The sequence below is a fragment of the Thamnophis sirtalis genome, unplaced genomic scaffold (assembly GCF_051295495.1).
Source record: "Thamnophis sirtalis isolate CommonGarterSnake01/CBP01778 unplaced genomic scaffold, rThaSir2_p1.2 scaffold_3, whole genome shotgun sequence".
NCBI classification, from domain to species: Eukaryota; Metazoa; Chordata; class Lepidosauria; order Squamata; family Natricidae; genus Thamnophis; species Thamnophis sirtalis.
The window spans coordinates 39,501,490-39,517,694 of NW_028261383.1; positions in this window are offsets into that span (position 1 = coordinate 39,501,490).

Sequence of the window (16,205 nt, forward strand, 5' to 3'; positions counted from 1 at the left end):
AAGTCATTAATTCTCTTCAGAAGTCACTTTATGCAGATTTTTAATCATCTGGGTCATGGTTGTCCCAAATATGCTTTTTCAGATAACAACTGCACTTTCTTGTTATTTCTTTGAAGAGGTTTCACTTCTCATTCAAGAAGCTTCTTCAGCTGTGATTGGATGGTGGGGAATGAAATGATTTATACTCTTTAGAGACAGCTAGTCATTTGCATCCTTTTTAGAGAGTTGTTGAGGCCACTTGAAGGTTTATCTGTGTCCTCAGATGCAGACAACACAGACTCAACCCACAACAGTCTGCACCTGTCTTCAACATTGAAGGGTCACAGGCAGGGGTGGGTTCCTGCCACTTCTAACCTCTTCTATAGAAGAGGTTCCACAAATCCACCGTGCCATTTAGAACCGGTTCCAGCTCCCACCCCCTGCCTGTCCGCACCATGCTTGCCTCGCCTGCCGCTCACTGATTGGCTGGCTCACCAATCGCCCCGCCTGCCTCCAAGAGTCCTATCTAAACCTTAAAGTCTTAAAGCTGTCAAGTTTGAACATCCCTGTGGGGTTTTTTCTAAAGGGTTAGGGGTGCAAGGGTCTTGTAAATTGACAGCTTTAAGACTTGCACACTTCAATGCCAGAGTTCCTGAGCCAACATGGCTGGAGGAGGAATTCTGGGAGTTGAAGTCCACAAGTCTTAAAGTTGTCAAGTTTGAACACCCCTGGTTTTTTTTCCCTAAAGGATTAGGGGTGCAAGGGTCTTGTAACTTGACAGCTTTAAGACTTGCACACTTCAATGCCAGAGTTCCTGAGCCAACATGACTGGAGGAGGAATTCTGGGAGTTGAAGTCCACAAGTCTTAAAGCTGTCAACTTTGAACACCCCTGGGGTTTTTTTCCTAAAGGGTTAGGGGTGCAAGGGTCTTGTAACTTGACAGCTTTAAGACTTACATGCTTCAAATGCCAGAATTTCTGAGCCAACATTTTGGTTTCTAAGCAAGACCATTGTTAAGTGAGTTTCACCATATTTTACAAGTTGGCCACGCCCACCCAGTCAAATGACTGCCAAACCACTCCCACTCGGTCACATGGCTGTCAAGCCACTCCCACTCAGTCACATGGCTGGCAAGCAACTCCCACAAAGCAGGCCACACCTACAGAAGAGATTCTAAAAAATGTTGAAACCCACTACTGGTCACAGGGAAGAAAACATCCTGCAACCAAGAAGGTTCCACATCCATTTGCACTACTCAGGTGACCCTGAGGACACAGATAAACCTCCATGTGGCCTCAATGACCCTCTAAAACAGTGGTTCTCAACCTTCCCAATGCTGCGACCCTTTAATACAGTTCCTCATGTTGTGGTGACCTCCAACCATAAAATTGGTGTCTCGGTTCCTAAGACCATCGAAAATATGTGTTTTCCGATGGTCTTAGGTGACCCCCGTGAAAGTGTCATTCGACCCCCAAAGGGGTCCCGACCCACAGGTTGAGAACCACTGCTCTAAAAGGATGCAGATGACCAGCTGTCTCCAAGGAATATAAAATCTTCTATTCCCCACCATCCAGTCAGAGCTGAAGAAGCTTCTTGGATGAGAAGCGAAACATCTTCAAAGAAAAAAAAACCCCAAGAAAAGTCCAGTTGCCTCCTGAAAAAAGCACTTTTGGTTGAGAAGTGAGTCTTTTCATTCTGCTCTGTCAGGATCAACTATAAAAAGATTCATTCATTCATTCATTCATTCATTCATTCATTCATTCATTCATTCATTCATTCATTCATTCTAATCAAATTGATATAGCTATCCATCTCACCCCAGACTGTTTGATTATTATCATAATTATTACTACTACCACCACTATTAAAATGCCCGTGAAATATTTAACCAATATTCTAGGTTTAATAGGTTTTTTTTGATTGTGCAGCATTTCCTGAGCTTCAACACAATGATGAAATGTTATATCCCCAGCCTCTGTTTCCTTGTGAAAATGATTTTCATATTTCACAAAATGTCTTTTTCAAATACTTTGCATTTCTCTTGTTTAATATAGCTTGGCTTCTTCTCTTATAATTCTTTATCACAGCCTTTCCATATTGTTCTCCTTTCTGCTTGTTCCTTACTAAATAAATCATTTCTTCATCACAGTTCTTCCTGGTTGCCATGCAATGTTCTTTATGTCCCCCACTCCCTTACTTTGATTTAGCAATAGTGCCAAAATTGCTTTCTATTTTTTCCCCCCCTTAAGTTGGTAAAATCTTCTTCTGAGCTGCATCTCCTATGAGAAGAAAGGAATCACATCTGTAAATTTTAAGTGGGTTTGACTGAAATTTTTAATCTGTCGTCTTTTTGCGGCAGATAATACACTACCTCTAAACGGGCTGTCATTTCTGTCCTCTTCTGAGGCGCAAGGATAATTATTTCAGTCAGTTTAGACAAGACTGGTGATTTCTTTGACCATAGGTGTTAATTCAACTTCCAGCACTCCAGGAGAAAATGTACACAAGGTAGCAAAATTATGATGCCTCAGGCTGGTTGCAAGAAGCAAATTGTGGTCCCAATAAAGAACTGAGAAAAAATATAGATGTAATCATGCTTTGTCGATTGTTGTAAGATAAATAAATAAAATCCCACAGACATAATGTATTAGTAATTCTGAAATTAATAACTCTAGACATACATGTTGATTCACTGTCTTATATCCAGCGCCTTATGAAAAACAGGGGGTTCTAATGTTCATTTGAAACAAATTAATGTTTGTTCGGCTGAAGAAGATTTTTGCAACCTGTCACAGGTGTTTAAATAAGATGAAAATCTTCTCCAGTTACCTGGCAAAGGAACATTGCATGTTTTCTATGCTTCTGGAAATGAGATCTCTAAAGATCCAGGGACAATTTTCCTGCCACTGTGGTTTCGTCCAGCAAGGCAGGTTATTATTGCTTGACTGAAATTGTTGTGGCCCGCCAGCTGCCAGTGGAGCTGGTGACAGACTCAGACGATGAGGAGGTTGGGGAAGAACTTGGGCCAGTTCTGGAGCCTGGGGAAGGCTCTGATGGATGCTCAGCATTGGAGCCAGAGACAGAGCCAGGGCTGTCTAGCATTTCCCAGCTGCCTTTGGAGCCAGAGGTGAGTGAGGAGGATGAACAGCTTGGGCCTGTTCCAGATGCGCGTATGCACAGAGCAGATAGGAGAGGTGAACAATGGAGGACAATGAGCCGCCTTGGGAAACAAAACAAATGTGGATGCTAAATGTCCCCTCTCTAGCTGGGATACAAATAGGAGGAAAGGGGAGTGGTTTGGTTGTTGCAGACAACTGTTCACATTTCTGGAAAGTTTGCTCCTTGTGTGGTTCGTGTGACGAAGACTGCCTTGCCAGAACCGAGGTTTGTCTATTTCTCTCTTTGAACTGACTTAAATGGCAGCCTTCCAGCTGGGAGCTCACACCCTTGCATTTATCATAACATAACAAGCTGATAAGGACTATTGTTTCAGTTAACTTCTTGCCTGGACTTTCTGTTGGTGAAAGCAATTAATTCTCAATGTGTAAATAAAGAGGTAGTTTTCTTTGTGGCGAATCTGTTTCTTGCTTCTGCGAAGGCTGGGTCAGAACAGAAATATGGCAGTAAGTACAGGAATTCTTTGACTTACAACTGGTTGTTTGCAAACCACATGATGGACGTATTTATGACCCAGAATTGGAATTCTTATGGCTATCCCCTTCTCTGGAGTCATATGACTGCATTTTCTACACTTGGCAACTGGCCCAGATTTTGCAGTGTCCTTATGTCACGTAACCATGATTGATAATATTTTTGCCAGAAACTGGCATTGATTTATGGTTTCAGCCAAAAAAACTATCCCACGATGAACAGTGGGTTTGCTTAATGACCAATGGATTTGCTTTGCCACTGCTGCATTTGCTTAAGAACCATTGCAAAAAAAAAGAAAAAACAGATCATAGGTTCAGGTGGGATCACATGATGGCTTAATTACCGTCATGACTTACAACTACAATTGTGAGCTCAATTACGGTCATAAGTCAAGGACTAAACCTGGTCAAAGTGGAACCAGACCTGGAGTGAATGTGAGCATCTCTATCTGCAAAGACTCTTCCAAATAATGGCTTGCAAAAGCATCTTCACCCACATATTTCTCTAAAAAAAGGGACCAAGTAATTTAAACAGAAATAAACATTAATTTAGTTCCACGGAAGCAAGTTTGTAGAGAAAATAATGCCTTCCTAGTATTGTCTTTTCTTATTTATTAAACAGGAAAGAACAGAACTGCTACATAATACCTTCTGATTGTTAGCATTAGAATTCACAAGGCCGACATCTTTAGTCCAAGCAGCTTGTTTTCAGCTATAATTAGAAATGTAATTTGGATTTTGACCACCATTATTTCTTTCAGGCTTTGCATTGGCATTCAGCTGGTCATTGCGATAATTATTGAAGAAAAATAATTCAGTTCTTGTTCTAATCTGATGCTGGTTTGGCCTGCGTTCTGACTTTAGCTATTATGAGCTAGTAACCTTTGATTCCTTGACTCTATGTTCATGTATATCCTTGGAACATAAGTAGATTCCTGTAGTATCACATCAGGGACAATCTGCCGTTTGTTCCACAAGGGGAAGGTTAAAAGCCACTGACTTTTGCTCTAACCTCTTTTTTTTTTTGGACAACATTCTATCTTGACTACTGTATAACATACTGCATGAACTATTGTTAAAAAGCATCTGAAGTTTCAGTTAGCTCTTATGTTCACTGAACTGAAAAATCTGTTAGGTGATCAATAACAGTGGTACTTTGGTACTCAGCTGCTTTGAAACTTCATTGAATTTGGTAATCACATTTTGACATGAAAATCTTGTCCCGGTACTCATCGTTTGCTTGGTACTCAATGCACAAGCTAGAACCTGTTGATGTTGGCTGCCTTGTGACTCACTACATTATTTCTTATGGGAAAAATGTTTGATACTCATCATTTTTGGTACTCATTGTACATCCTAGAACCAATTAATGATGACTACCAAGGTACCACTCTATTAGACAACCCCTGACCGATTCGGGCATGGGGTCAGAGATATTTCCTTACCTTAACAAACAAACAAAAATAGAATAACTGTGTGATGTGAAAGCTGTGATGTAGGAGCGACTTCTGACTTTCCCTTGTAGGAAACTGGCACAAAATGTCAGAACTGACAATCAGGTGACCATAGCTGACTGTGGCATGGCATAACAGTGCTGAAATGCTCACAACTTTGTCAAATTTCAATTCCATGCAAGTCATGGGTCTTGGATTTTGGATATAGTCTGTAAACTAACTCGTTTGAGGTATGTTGATTCAAAAATTGCTACCCTATGATGCATACAGATAAACCTCCAGGTGGCCTCTCTAAAAGGATGCAAATGACCAGCTGTCTGCAAGGAGTATAAATACTTCCATTCCCCACCGTCTAGTCAGAGCTGAAGAAGCTCCTTGGATGGGAAGTGAAATGACTTCAAAGAAAAACCAGCAAGTCCAGTTGCCTCTTGAAAAAACACCTTTGGGACACCTATGATGCATCATTTTGTCCAATTGAAGATTACAAATAATCAAACAGGCACAAGAGTTTTATCATTATATAGATTTACCGGGCACAATTTAAAATGCTGATATTGACCTTTTAACTATCTGAGGTACCATCTTTTCCATTACAAATCTGCCTGGCCAGCAAATGAATTCCTTTAAAAATACTTATTTTAAGAGGCTCATTTATCTGGTAGGTTGTGTCACTGCAAGTTTCTTTGTGTCACTGTGCGTTTAAAGAATGCAAGAATGGAGCTCTTTCAGTAGGTTTTTAATTGTTCATTAATTTTAACATTAAGGTAACTTTAAGTTTTAACCTTTAATCTCATCCAGGATGACTCTGGGCAGTGTACAATAAAATCGAGAATTGAAACATTCTACAAAGACCACTAAAACAATTAAATATAAATAAAAACAAGATCACAAGAGAATATTTCTCACAACAGAACACTTTCTGATTTGTGGTTATATAAAAGGTAAAGGTTCCTCTCACACATATGTGCTAGTCATTCCTGACTCTAGGGGGTGGTGCTCATCTCCACTTCAAAGTCGAAGAGCCAGCGCTGCCCAAAGATGTCTCCGTGGTCAAGTGGCCGGCATGACTAAACACCAAAGGTGCATGGAACGCTGTTACCTTCCCACCAAAGGTGGTCCCTAATTTTCTACTTGTATTTTGTACGTGCTTTCGAACTGCTAGGTTGGCAGAAGCTGGAACAAGTAATGGGAGCTCACCCTGTTATGCAGCACTAGGGATTCAAACTATTCTTTTCCTTTCTTTCCCTTTGATTGAAATCTTATTAAATTCATTCAAATGAAAGGGAATTATTTTTTTTCTATTTCTATTTGAAAAATAAACTTTACACCTTAAATCTTGGAGCTACTGTTTGAAACAGCAGCTGATTGATAACAACGGCCATCTATCTATTTCATATTCTTCTTTGGTTGTATTAAATTCTTAAATACTTCTCCTACTATCTATGAAGACTCTTAGAAATCTAGGTAGGTTCTAACTAAAACAACCCAAATTAAATGGGTTGTATCTATTTATTCAATGGTGAATAAATTGGTGACTCAGTGGCTAAGACGCTGAGCTTGACGATCAGAAAGGTCGGCAGTTCGAATCCCTAGTGCCATGCAATGGAGTGAGTGCCTGTTACTTGTCCCAGCTTCTTCCAACCTAGCAGTTCAAAAGCATGTAAAAATGCAAGTAGAAAAATAGGGACCACCTTTGGTGGGAAGGTAACAGCACTCCGTGCGCTTTTGGTATTTAGTCATGCTGGCCACATGGCCATGGAGACGTCTTTGGACAGCGCTGACTCTTCGGCTTTGAAATGGAAATGAGCACCACCCCCTAGAGTCAGGAACGATTAACACATATGTGTGAGGGGAACTTTTACCTTTACCTTTATTTATTCAATATAATATAAATATGTCAGGTAAATATGTCAGGTTAATGTCAATTCAATAAATACAGCAATTGGTTAAAGCAGAACTGGTCAAAGTCAATAGTATTATTTTGCATCTACCTCCAGTAATTTATTGTTTGTTTATTATTTATTTATTTATTTATTTATTGGACTTACATAGCTGTTGTGACTCAGCAGATGTCTTCTGTGAGTCTTTTCAGGATGCCAGATTAACACTGCAGCTGGGGCTTGTGAGTGGTGTGTTCTGGGGATAAAACGACGGATGGTCCCATGCCCTGGTTGCAGGAGTCAACGTTCCTTGGTTTGTTCAACATGGTTTGATCATCGGTCGTGGTTTATGTAAGATACACTTGGATAAGTGCTTTTTTTTCCTGTAACCCTGATTCATAGAGACTTTGGAAGAAGTGCTTTGCTTTTGTTTTGTTCAACTTGTGTTGCCGTAAGAAAGATTTGTTTTTCATTCCATTATCTTTATTTATGTTATTTTTGGGCTCGCAGCCAGTCAGAGCTGAGAACTGATAAAGAGAGTTCCTTTTAAGTTTGTCTGCCTGCCGTTTGTTAACGAGCCGAGAAGGTGGGACAGAACACATAGCTGTCTATCTTATACAATGACTCTATGCGATTCACAACAATTCATAAAACATAGTTAGGAACATATCCTCCACCTCGGTGCCAGATGTTAAAGATGAGGAGACTATTTCAAGAAAAGAGAAGTCTAATTCAACACCAGAAATACTGGCTGAGTATACTTTCAGAGTTCAGCCCTCAAATATCACTTGTCTGAATGGATGGTGTGCTCATGTTGTGTTCTTTGCCATTCCAATTGTTTCAATTTCACATCTGCATTTATTGATTAGTTTTCTTTAGTCTATTTGCATGCTGCATGATTTCAGTCAAATCTTTTTATCTCACTTGTGAACAAGATGAACTCAATTTCTCGTCTATTTTTAATGAATGCGGAATCCATAGTGTGTTTACATGGGTTCATTTCAAAAGGTAAGAGTAGATTTGTGTTAGAGTTACATTACAGTCATTGAGGGAGAAAAATGTAAGCTTATTTGGTTGTGACATTATGAATGTTTTGAATTATAATATTCACAAAAACTGGGGCATCAACATAATAGCTGAAAATGATACAAAGGTGTGCTCTACATAATACCAGAAACCAGCAGGAATCCATATGAGGAGAAAGAATGGAGAGTATAACTCAACTTCTACTATGCATTAAAAATTAATTCTTTGAATTCAGTTATTTTGCAAAAGAGCATGTGTGTCTCTCTGTGTGTAAAAATGATGGAGAAATAGAAACATTTTCAATGCATCAGTCTGAAATCTGGTATCAGAACACCTCTGGAAGCTGCATCACTGCTTTATCAAATTTAATTCTGTTGACACTGGCAAAAACTCTCCAGAAATTCAGATTTAAGCTTTCCTGTCTTTATCTAGAGATGTCAAGGAGACATTTTGAATTCAAAGTACATATGCTGCCACTAAGCTACCAACCAATCTTTAAGTTTTATATCTAAAAGTGCAATTTTCTGCTGAAAATGGCAGATGATCTAATAGAAAGGAACAGAATCTACCATTTTATGCTTTCAATTTGCCTTCTTCTCTGTTTCCCATGTTTTCTATAGTTATGTAAATATTTGAGTCAGGCAGTGCCTCAAAACTCTTGAATTAGGGCTCTTAAGCTGTTGTTGCTTGTTTATCTGTATAAGCGATTCAGTGCAAACTTCTATCCTCCCATTAATATCCACTAACTTTATCCAGTGATTAAAAAAACAAAGATTTCATTTTGGAATCACCACAGCTGAATTTCTCTTGGAACAAAATGGCCTAATAGCTCAAGGTTGTGTGAGCAGCGATAGTGTTCAGTGACAGCATCATTTTTCCCTTCTTTGAGCCACTTGTGGAAAAGCAACTTTGTGACACATAAAAAACAGACACATATAAATGACTTACCTGTATAACTCAATGATGTTCATACATCTCAGAAATGTGTGTGTCAGGAATGAAGAAGAAATAGGATCGGAATAAAGGGAGGGAAAATATAATTTGTCTGCTTGTGTCATATATGTGGGTTGTGCATAATGGCTATCTTTTGAGAGCTGAATGCAATGAAATTTCATTTTAATGTATGCTGATTAGTGTACCTTTAAAGTGACAATAACATTATTCTATTCTATTCTATGCTGTTGTGGTTGTATATTTGTATGCATGTATTTGCTTATTGGCACAGCTCTTGGAGGAATATGTGTGTGTGTGTGTGTGTGTGTGTGTGTGTGTGTGTGTGTGTGTGTGTGTGTAAATGGCTGTGTGGGTGTGTATGTATGTTCCAGCATAACTCTGGAATGCCTCGAGCAATTTCAACCAAACTTGGTATACAGATGACTTACTCTTTGGAAAAAAGTACTGTGGGGGGTAAGACACCCCTAACACCCCTTGGTGTGCATGTTATGTTAAGATACAGCCTGTTGTACCTTAATATGACTTCTACTGTACAGCACAGAAGAGTTGCCATGGTAACTGCTTCACAGTACTCCACAAGAGGGCTCCCTCTGGAAAGGGGGAAAATCCAACATTAGAAATTACATTTGGTCCAAATATTTCCCCCCTATAAATACCCAGACAACACCGGGTTATCAGATAGTTAGAAATAAAGGTCCAGTTTAATCTGAAGTAGGAAACAAAGACATCAGCTATTTTGAGTTCAGAATAACTAACACCACCATCAGAAATAATACAATTTATTTATTTATTAATATTTTTTTTATATGGCTACCCAATTAACTCATTGTGACTCTGGGTGGCTTACAGAAATAAAACTTCATATATAAAACCCAGTAAACCCTTACCCCCTGGCATCGACAATTAAACCAACCACTTGAAGGGTTTCATATAACCTGGGGTCCCCAGGATGACTGGCAAAACCACATCTTGAGGGTCTTTTGAAAGAATGGAGAGTCAATCTTATCGCCATGGAGATGAATATTCCACAGGGAGGGAGCCACCACAGAGAAGGCCCTTCTTCTTCATCCCACTAAAGGGATCTCCTTAAGGGAGGGGACCTGTAGCATACTATGCCTCCCTGCTCTGGTGCAGGGGTCTCCAAACTTGGCAACTTTAAGACTTGTGGACTTCAATTCCCAGAGTTCCTCAGCCAGCTCACTTGAATCTTGAGAACATTCAGGATACTAAGAAGTGGGATATGGGGGCAAGAATTTCTTCCTGTTATTGTTCTCCAGGTGATTTGTGATGTCTTTGATCCTGGAGCAATAAGCCATGCCCCCAATAAATCAGTGTAGCTCCCATCCTAACAAAATTCTAGAAGAAAAATGTGGCAATTGGAGTAATTTGTGCTGCAGAGGTATAGTTCACTTTCTCATAGTACAATGTTCTTGCCATTTCCTACATCAAAACTGCTTTACTTTATTTCATTTTACTGGCTATTGACATACTGGAAAAGGCTAAGGAGCAAGAGAGTCTGGTAGCTTTATTTCAGGTTTTAGAAATTGTGGGTAATATTGTTTCCTGCCAGGTGCAAAGAATCAGGATCACCAATTAGGTTGCGGCAGAGAAGATTAATTCAAGCCTAGACTTGTAGGACTTGGAGCGCTTATGGTAATGCAATGACTCTAAGCTTATAAACCTTTAACTCCACCCCCTAACTCTGCCTGTTCTTCTCCTACACCTTCCTATGAGAAGTACATAAAATTTCATTGCTAATTACAGTTAGCTATGGGTTCCTTCAAGTCAGTGTTGCCTCTTGGTGACTCCTTGGGTGAAAGCATTTTTGCTTGCATGGTGCCATGTGTTTTCATCATCTGTCTGGTACAGCAATTATAAAATGATACCATTGACAGAAATACACTATTCCTTCGGCTCAGGAGAGGTGGAGACTGTGGGTCACATATGTTAGGAATATAATCTAACGGTTGGGTTGGCAATATATAAATTATGTAACAATGCTATACCTGTTCCTTTAAATCATACTGTAAAATGTGATTGGTTGCTGTTTTCCTCAATCGGCCATAAGAGGGAGCCAGAATGACTGTTAGTTCTCTGTTTGTTGGATGCTGGGCTGATCTGATCTGAGTGTTTTTGGAAGCTGGCTGTTAGAAAGTGCCGTGCTATTGTAAGTTTTACAATTGCTAGCAAACTTTGAGTACTGAGCTGATTATATGATACTGGACTATGTTATTTGGATTATCCCTTAACTGAAAGACGTTGATGACTGACTGTCTTAACTGTGTATGACTTGGACCGTTTGATGGACTCTGATACCTCTATTTCCATGAAAGTAAAAGCCTATTTAAACTGCAGTGTCTCTGTATGCTGGTTTGTGTGTTCTCCAACAACACTCTCACAATGCTTCGCTGAATGTACTCGCTCTTCCAATGGGGAGCTTACATAACACTATACTTCTTAGATGTTACTTTTACACAGAGATTAAGAAAACACATATTCTGCCAGGTATCCTGGCTGTTCCAATACTAACTATCTTCAGTGGCTGCTTAAGGATGAACAGTCCATAACTACAGCGCAGTTGGCCAGATTCTGTGCAGCAGCAGCGGGGATTCATCGCAAACACACATCTTTTCCACCATAGTTATGTTATATAACAAATGTTACAAACCCTTTGCACTGCTTAGTCACTTCCCTTTTAGCGTTGAACCTACAACGGGCCACACAGTTTATGAATTGCAATTTTAGTATAGTTAGACCATGGATAATTGACAGACTGGATTTTATTATAGGTTTTAGCTGTTGTTTATTATTTTATGCTAGAATTTTTAATTGTATATCTACTGAGCATTTTTATTTGTTCTGGTCTCTGGTCTAAGGCTGTAATAAACTGATTGACTGCTTGGGCAAGTCCATGCAATTTCTTGGCAAGGTTTTACAGAAGTAGTTTGCACTTGTCTTCTCCTTCCTAGAGCTGGGAGAAAGTGATTGGAGAGGACCAAGGTCACCCAACTGGCTGTGGCCAAGGTGGGACTAGAATTTCCAGTCTCCTGATTTCTAGTGTAATGTCTTAATGATTACACCAAACTGGCTCTCCAAGTTAATTACACTTAGCTTCAGTTAATACTACAAGTGATTAATTCAAAATTACTTTCAGGATAGTACACTTCAGGCCAGATATAGTCTTTGCACATGTGAATTATCATGATTATCTTTGTAAATGAGCTCATATGTAAGCAATGTGCAATGCCTGCACTCAGTAATATTTCACATGGAAATAGCCTGGTTCTCGCTGCAGCATAAACAGAAAAGTAAGTACATTTATCTGGTATTATATTTGTTTACAGTATTTATATCGGATAAATACTAAATATTTATATATAAATGATAAATGTACCAATGGGTACATTTAAATATTTATATGCAAATATTTATATGCAGTGGGAGTTGATCTGTCCTGAATGTTGGCAATAAGAAGTGTGCTACCAAAGATAGCAGTGGGTGTAGAGTTATGTTATTATTGCCGATCGGAAGTTTGTCAGTCAGCAACAGAAGTCAAAAATTTGCTGTCGTCAGTTTTGATTCCTGATTATTGCCCTCTGCAAGGATATGCCAGTGACACCATTGCCCAGAGAACACCCATTTGGGTTTTCTTTTGTGTCCCAATGAAATTGCCCACCAAAGTGCTTCCCGTTTCTCTTTCGAACTGCTGGGTTCGTAATAGCTGGAGCATGTGACAGGAGCTCACCCCACTCTACAGCAGCAATCAGGTCTCAAACGTGATCCTGCAGATAGTCAACACAGCATTCTAATCTCATGAGACACTGTGCTCCTAGCTTCTAGCCTGATGCCTTAACCCAGGGGTATCAAACTCGATTTCATTGAGAGTCATATCAGGGTTGTGTTTGACCTTGAGGGACTGGGGTGGGTGTGGCCAGGGTTGGCATGGCCAGCTTGACATCACTCATGTTGGGGGCACTTGTGGTGGCCCAAGCATTCTGCCAGTGTAAATGGGCCCCTGAGGTCCATTTTTAGCTGCAACGGCCTCCTGCAATCCTCTGCCAGCAAAAACAGAGTTGGCAGAGGCACCATGGGCTGAAACTTTGCTGTTTCCAGGGCAACCCTGCAGGCCAGATCTAAGCACCCTGCATGCTGGATCCGGCCTTTGGGCCTTGAGTTTGACACTCCTGCCTTAACCCCTCCACTAAACTGGTCCTCAGTGACAGACACGGAGCATATGTGTTAAAAATGCTCTGTTTCAGGTGCCAGGCATGTTAGGTACAGCACTAGATAAAAGTAAAGACTTACTCAAGTTTTAAAATCTTTTTGCTATTACTAAGCAGAATACTTTGGCTAACTATTGCCAGTTGCTGTACCCATTACTAAACTCTCCTCAGAAAAAAGAATGATCATCTTCTAATCTAGGCTTAGGTAACACTACCTGAACACAAGTAGGTAGTGTTTTTGCAGTATTTTGCTATGTTATATTACTATACATCCCTTTCATCTTTTAGTTACAGGGAATAAATACATTTTTTTTAAAAAAAAAAAAAATTCTACACATAATACTCTTGTGATCTCTCCGGCTCCTAATTATGTCTGAAATTTAGAGTATTTCCTTTGCTTCATATTTTATTTTCCAGTTCAGGAAGACTAATGGGGTAAGGATTAAGTTTCTAATGGAGTGTGCAAGATCAGTGAACACCCCCCCGCCCAGCCGCCACATTGACACATGGTATGAATGACTGTCTGCCTGAAAAGTCCCTGGGATTTGATTTGCCATTTCTGTGATGGATAGATAGGAAGATAGTCCTTGTTGTTCTCTAAGCTTAGCTGTTTGCTTGCAGATGTTTCATTACCAAACTAGGTAACATTATCAATGCTAATGAGTGTGGGGCTTGATAGAATGTTAATTTCTAAGACCCTTCAGAATCTACTTACCCATATGGCCACACATATACATAAATAAATATAGGTAGTCCTTGACAACCATAAATTGAGTCCAAAATTATGGTCATAAATGGCGACAGTTAAGTGGATCACCATATGACTGTGCCTGTTCTTTTATTGTGGTGGTTGTTAAGTGAATTTTGCAATAATGGAGCAAACCTGTTTTCACCAATAGGTGTTTTTTGTTTTTTGCTGGAAACCAGAGGGGAAAAAGGCAGAATATCACAGTCACTAAGTATCCAAAATGGCTACAGGAACTTCAAAAATGAGTTGAAAGCAGCTCTGGGGAGATCCATTGTTGAATGATTAAGTGAGGATTGCTTGTACACACACACACACACACACACACACACACACAGACACACACACACACACACACACACACACACACAAAATTTATAATTATACATTTGCAGATACAGTGGATATATTTGGACTGGACCAGGGTGAAATTCAGCAGGTTCTGACAGGTTCGGGAGAACCAGTAGTGGAAATTTTGAGTAGTTTGGAGAATCAACAAATATCACCACTGGCTGGCCCCAGAATTTGGAGGGAATGGGGATTTTGCAGTATCCTTCCCCTGCCACGCCCACAAATCCGGTAGTAAAAAAAAAATGAATTTCACCACTAGACTGGAGTCAAGAATGTTAAGCTCTTTAAATTCCTATTCAGTTTGCACAAATGGAGGGAGATAATCTAATTTTGCCCACAAAGTTGAACTCAAATTTGGGACAATGCTATGCAGCTGTCTTCATCTGATTATGGAAAAAAAGAACACCTTTGAAGTTATTTATTTATTTTTGTTTTGTACCATGTGCTTTTCTGGCAAGTGCAATGATGCCATGCAGTTCCTCATTAAGATGATGTTATTGTTGTGCAGAAATATTCTGTGTTTCGGCACATTGCCAAAAAAAACTGTACTTATTCCTTTCATATTGAACTTGGGACATAAGCCCATCAAATGAATTGTTCTTGAGCTCACATAGTCACAAAGCTAATGGCAAAGTCTTTAAAAGGGTTAAACAAAGCAAAAAAAAAAAATGTTAGAAGCGAAATGATGTATCCAATACTTACTTTGTTAGGCTAGCTGCAGGAGAATTATTTCCTGCCTTGGAAATAGACCAAATAAAATTGTTCTCAGGTGTCTTTGGAGCTCCCTAAAATGGGTTTTACTAAGAATGAATTCTCAGTTCTTCTTCCTCACTGGTCTTTTTGTTAACGACAAAGTAAAAAATTGGAAAAAGCTACTGAAAAATAAAGAAAGAAAGAAAGAAAGAAAGAAGGAAGGAAGGAAGGAAGGAAGGAAGGAAGGAAGGAAGGAAGGAAGGAAGGAAGGAGTCAGGCGTGGAAGCCATCTTTTGCAGTAGACCTTCAGGCCTGCCATATTTAATGCTGTGGGAAAATGGGAGGGGGATTATATGGAGTACGGGAGATATATAGCCATAATAACATTCCTTTCTCTGAGAGTCAAGGTCATCTTGCCCTACAGCTGGAAGGGTATGTCTGGGAGGCATCTCCAGTTGGAATGGTGCTTGATTGGGCCATGTGATGAACATGTGGGTGCTGGGCAGGGACTTGGACTTTCATTTAGGTGGGGAAAACCTGGAAGCTTTCAGATTTGGGTTTTCCCAGATGTGCCAAAATGACATCTCTTATAAAATGGAACTTTGAGGAACTTCAAGCCTCAGAGACTTCTTTTGTTGGGGGTGTTACTTGGAACTCTGACAGAAGGAAGGAAGGAAGGAATGAAGGAAGAAAAGAAAGAAGGAAGGAAAATACAAATTCTTGAATTCTGGAAAAGATAATGAAATATTAAATCTCAATGATCCCATTTTTATCAACATACACAATGGCATAAGCTGGGTCTTTACAAAGCTCTGCTGAAATGAGGAAACCAAATCTTGGTGGTAGGATAGAAACATGGGAATATATATTGAAGAACTGAAGTATTCCATTTCCAGACAAGCTATTGGTACATGGTAGACGGTGCAAAACACTTTCAGCTTTCATTGTCAAATGCTTCAGGTGGAAGAACGGAGCTGTCCAGGAGAATTGAGTTAAGGGGGTGGGGGGGTGACATCACACAATCAATAGGAGCTGCTCTGTTTTCCTTTTATTGCTTCTCGTTTTTTAAAAAAGGACTCTCTTTTCTTGTAGAATCTAGGAAGCCTCTGTTCAATACCAATTCATCTTCTGGGCTTCCCATTCATTGGCTTAGCGGGTAAAGGAAAATTTTCAGCATCAGTTAAGATGATGAGCAGACAAAATGCTTCTGTAGAGTGGATATATTGAGTAAACAGGGAAAATAAGACTTC